Below are 6000 nucleotides of genomic sequence, written 5' to 3' on the forward strand. Positions count from 1 at the left end.
GTCCAAAACCTGTTAGTTCTGTATGCTTTCTACTAGATACTGTAAGTGACAGCAGCATAGGAGAAAAGTAATTTATAGCTTATTTTACCCTGGAAGAAATGCACTTCGTATTTGTATGTGTTTACATGTATTTTTAATTTACACTTTTTCTCAATAGTAGTACTTTAACTTATCTAAAAAAAAAAAAGTGTACTATTGGATATACAGTATATGATCATTCCCAATAGGCTATTTCCAATCAACTAAATCGATGGAAAGAAATAATCTTTCATTCTTTTTTTTTTTACTGTTAATGACCAGCTTCAACAGATCCTAAGCATTTTATTAATATTTGGAGGATATACTTACTTGTCTACCTTATTTATAAAAGTGATGACATTTATTTTTTTTCTGTTTTACTTTGCACCACATTTGAATAGGAATACAATGTCTGGAAGAGAAACATTTTCAGTGAATGTGGTCAAAGGCTGCAAAATATGGTAAAAGCATGAAAAAATGTGTAAAGTTTTTCATTTTCTGCCAATGTTTCAGGCTAGTTTCACACTGGGGCATTCCATTAGCGCACATATCATAAACAATAACAACATTTGCAGTGGTATGCGATGTAACACAAGTAAAGAAGCAATGGACCAATAAGCACCTTGACTTACATTGACATCAATGTGTACTGTTCTAACACTGCAGTACATGTTCTGTTTTGTAACAATGGAATCAGTTGCTTTGTGTCACAACTGATAAGTTGTGAACTGCTCATGGACTTTGAATCACAGCATGCTGCAGTGCGCAAAACGGTGTCAGTTACAACAGAAAAAGTTACTGTGAAAGTACCCTTTACTATTTCAGTGTAGTCCCTTTTAGCTTCCTTTTCTACACATCTTTTTTCTAATTATTTCTGATTTTAAAGTGGGATTAAACTCCCTAAATTAAAATGTAATTACCTACTCTTAGATACATAAAAGAACATTTGAATGGATTCCCTACATTTAAACAGGTACAGCTGTGCTGTATGTAAAAAACATTTACTTTCAATGCAGAGAGCAGTGAGGGCCGCTTCCACTACAGCGAATCTGCATGCGTTTTCTGCATGCAGATTTGCATAACCCATTATAGTAAATGGGCCTTTTTCCACTTGTCCGGAATTCTTTGCGGTTTGTTGTGCAGAAAATATCTGCACAGCAGACCCATCACAATTTGCTCGCTGCGCACACGCACGCGATTCATCGGTGATATAATTAATAGGAAAATGGCAAGTGTTTTAGTCTTGCGGGTTTCCATGCGTTTTCGTTCGCGTTTAAAAACACATGTCAATGCATACCGGCATTGACATGGTTAAAATCGCACAGTGCAAACCGCAAGCGATTCCGCGGGGTAATGCGCATACAAACGCGAACGAATACGCAACAGCATACGGATTCGTTCACACGTTTTCAACGTCGGGATCGTGCAGCAGTAGTGGAAACAGGCCCTTAAAGTCTATAATGCTCTGCTCCCCCTCCCTCCTCTCTGGTCTTTGACTCTGGTCTGACTCGACTGGCTGCATTCTTGTTGCAGGTTTGTGACTGTGTTTCCCAAAATACAATTAGCCAGCCTATCCCCCCATATAGATTTTCCTGGTGGTCTATTCCCCTCCCCTCATATAGCTTTCAATGATGATCTAATGCCCCCCCCCCCCCTCAAAGTATGTATAGTGTTGCCCCACACCCTGCATTCAGCTTTCCCATATGGAGAGAGAAACCAGGGAGGGAGAAAGGGGGACATGGGGGAGAGAGAGAGGAGACACTACAACAATAAATTAGACAGCCAGAACTATTCAACACTTGAGTCACCAGCAAGTGAGGTTATCTACAGAGATAGGGACGTCTTACAAAGCTTTTCTCCTGTCATTCTCCACTCAGCTGTCATCAATATGATCAGTGTCCAGGGACTGCTGCAACACCTCTTACCATACACTACTGATTGTGCTGATCAGGATTAAACAATAGGGCTGGGCAGGATATTTGTAGCAGTCAAGTAGCAGTAGATACTGATTATCATGAGGACAGCTGAGCCATCACTAATTGTAGGTGAGGGAGACTCTGTGAGAGGTTCCACTTCTCTGTACAAAAGTACTCCTTGCCTGGACACAGCTCTGCTTATGCCTGGGCCCTTCCTCACCACTATGGTTGCTCCAGGAAGTGGTCCTCTCACTAGTCTCTCCTAATGGTGCTGGGTTGGTGACAGCAACTGGAAAGCACTTAAAGAGAAACTCCAGTGAAAATAATGTAATAAAAAAGTGCTTAATGTTTACAATAATTATGTATAAAAATGATTTAGTCCATGTTTGCTCATTGTAAAATCTTTCATCTTCTTGATTTACATTCTGACATTTATCATATGGTGACATGTTTACTGCTGGCAGGTGATGTCAATGAAAGGAGATGCTGCTTGCATTTTTTGCAGTTGGAAACAGCTGTTATTTCCTACAATGCAACAATGCTCCCACAGTGTGATGTCAGTACCTCAGCAGTACCTCAGTGCTGTGAGGTGCTGCTATCACACTGTGGGAGGGGTTTCACCAAAAAATCAGCCATACAGAGCCCCCGATTATCTGTTTGAGAAAAGGAATAGATTTATCATGGGAAAGGGGGTATCAGTTACTGATTTGGATGAAGATTAATTCTTGGTTACGGTTTCTCTTTAAGTCTGATGGCAGCAGGCAAGAGTGTATATATTCAGATTCTACTGGGAAAGGGAGGGAGTGGAGCAACACATGACATCACTGTTGACTGCTGTACATGCTGTTAAAGCAGTGAGTACAATTTATTAATACCAGCCTGTTCTGGCTGGGCCCAAGACGCTCTCTGGGCCCCCTAAAGCGATATTAGTTCTACTACCCTGATTGCGGCCCAGATCCCTGGTGAGAAACTAAAGGTGTAGTCTTCAAACTATGGCACACGTGCGTATGGTGCCTCTCATGTACTACCTACCAAATTCAGTCTAATGTTCTACCATGTTTTTTACTGTTTTTATTTAGCACTGACATCTTATGCAGCACTATACAGAGTGCATAGCCATGGCACAGACTGTGCTTAGTGGAGAACACAATCTAAAACGTATCATAGTCATATTGTAATGCACCTACCATATTATTATTCTGTATTTACATAGCACTGAGATCTTCTGAAGCACTCACAAAGTACATACGGTAGTCATAGCATTAACTGTCCTCAGAGGAGCTCCCAAACTAATACCAACCATAGTCATAGCTTAAACTACAAGAGTCCTATCTGCTGTACCATCATTGCATCAACAACTATCCTCCCACCCCCATATTACCTTGTCTGATCTCCATCTACTCTTCTACCCTTCATGCTACCTCTCCCATCTTGCCTCACCTACTTCTTCAACACACAGTGCTTTCCTTGTGGGGTATGCTTCCCTCACCTATTCTACCACCTCACTAGGTCAGCCCTTTACTACAAAGCAGGTTGTTTTGGCGCACGGCGGCGAAACTAGGCACCCCATAGCAGCAATGGTATGCTGCATGGGGTGCGTAAGAGTAATTCGAGGCTCCGGCGATCAATTTACACCTCCCTCCGAGTCGTGACGACTCAGAGGGGGAATAGTATTAAACGCCCTAGGGGAGTTTAGCAGAAGCAGAGAGAGTCCTCATTCTGCTCACCCTGCGCCCAACTTACCAGCGGCCAGACCATATGTATGCTTTTCCTATTGTGATATGCCCACTCCTCATCTGTCCTGACCTGTCCACAGTCCACACCACTACTAGTTCCCCCTTTCCCCTGCCCTGTCAGTTTCCACTCCACATCTGTGCTACACTTATCAGCCCCAATAACACCCCACCCCTTCCCTACATCGTCTCCCTCATTTTATATCAGTCCGACAGTACCCAGTGTCTGCCTGCCCTACCTATTTCCACAGACTAGCCAGTACTGCTGCCAACAGTCACATATGTGCATATCCCACTATGTTTATGCAAATGTATTCTAAAAACAATACTCCACATTTAATTCAGGGGACATATCATTCCTTTCATATGCTGGACCAGATATCTGCACTTGCAATGCAAGGGACATGATATCTGCACTTGTAATGTGGGTAACATGATATCTACACTTTCAATGGGAGCAAGAAGGAAGCAGGTGCGTAATTAGGGCATTTGATTCAGAGCATTTCCCTGAATCTCCATCCACCGTGCCCCAAATGTCAAGGTACATATGCCCAGATTCAGTAGCGGCACCAGTGTCTGATGTTGCAATGGTGCCGGAGCTGCTATCTCTAAGCTCCATTTCTGCTCCCCCTACTATGCCTGGTCAACGTGTTAACTTACCTACAGGCTCCTATGATCAGAGCCGGGACAAGGTCCTTCAGCACCCAAGGCTGAGACAGCAAAGTGCACCCCTCCATCCCTCCCACCCCAGCCGTCACACACTAATTGCTATTAGACTAAGAGGCGCCACAGGGCCGCTAACAACACCTTAATCTCTAGTTATCTGGCTTGCAATCACTGCTATGTATGCCCTTTTCTTATTTCTTTGTGCTTCAAACACAATTGGGAATGACAGCTGAATGAATTGTGCGTCCCCTCCTACACTGCGCCCTGAGGCTGGAGCCTCTTCAGCCTCTGCCTTGGCCCTGCCTATGATGCATCCCTCTATGCCCAGCTGGCTGCACTACTTCCTGGTTCTTCTGCACTTGCATGATTATGTGAGGTGCAGGAGATCGGGTGAGCGGAGAGAAAAGTGTGGAGGGGCACATCAGTGGAGCCTGTAGGTGAGTGAAACACACGCCAACAGCCAAGCCAGCCAGCCAGCTCAGCATCACCAGCAGCCAGGCCAGCCAGTCCAGCATCACCAGCAGGTATGAGATTGATTTTAACACAGATTTCCAAATCATCCTGTTAAAAGTCATTGGGAATTGCTAAAAAATAAATACAAAAATGAAGCAGATACTTACCTAAGGAGAGGGAAGGCTCTGGGTCCTATAGACCCTTCCCTCTCCTCTCCCAGTCCATTCCATTAATTGTTGGCTCCCCCATTTGAATTCCCCACTACTTCCTGAGCCGAGTCCTCCCAAAGACAGGCCGCTCGATACTGTGCACGTGCGAGTGCACAAGAGAGGGCGCTAGTGCGTGCGCAGTATGGAGCGGACCATCTTCAGGAGCACTCTGGCTCTCAAAGACTTCCAAAGCCTCCTTCGGCATCAGAGAGAGAGCAGTATTCGACCAAATTGGTCGAATACTGCTACCAGAGAGCCAGCACTGGAACGGGGACCGAAGCGGTAAGGTTCGATAGGACCCAGAGCCTTCCTTCCTTCTCCTTAGATAATTATCTGCTTCATTTTTTCAGCAGTTCTCATTGACTTTAATGAGTTTAAAGCACAAAGTTTTAAGTACATAGTTGCAATTTCTATTGCCCAGGAAGGTTTGGGGCTCAATCCCTCTGGCAACAGATTGTGGCCCTACTTCGACATCAGGGTTTGCTAAAGATGCGGCATGGCAGATTTTTAGGCAAATTCCAGAGGCTACTGTACAGACACTGGATGCATGAACGATTTTCATCCAAGGTGGTCTTTATCGGCTACCTCGGCCAAGTTTAATTGAATGTTTACGTAGCTTTACCTTATGATATATAGTTACGCTAAAACTACCATTTTGTAATATACAGTATATGTCAACTAAGCAAACTAGTGCAGTAGAAATCAGACAGCCCTTTGTTATATCATCCATAGCTTTGGATTGCACATACTGTAGCTGTGCTTAGCCAGTTCCCTCAGGGCCCGTTTCCACTAGCCACCTCGCGCGGCTGCGAGACGCGCTCTGGCACTTCCTGGTCAGCGGGAACGCTGACGAATCCCAGAAGCCGTGTCATGCATGGCTATGGGATTTGCAGCCTCCTGCACGGAAACTGACGGCAATGTCGGCCGAATCGCTAAGGTAAGCAATTCGGGCGGCAGCGCCATAGTTTCCTATGACAGAGTTTTCCCGCGTGGTTCGCCTGCAGG

The sequence above is a fragment of the Hyperolius riggenbachi genome, chromosome 1 (genome assembly GCF_040937935.1).
Source record: "Hyperolius riggenbachi isolate aHypRig1 chromosome 1, aHypRig1.pri, whole genome shotgun sequence".
In the NCBI taxonomy this organism is placed as follows: Eukaryota; Metazoa; Chordata; class Amphibia; order Anura; family Hyperoliidae; genus Hyperolius; species Hyperolius riggenbachi.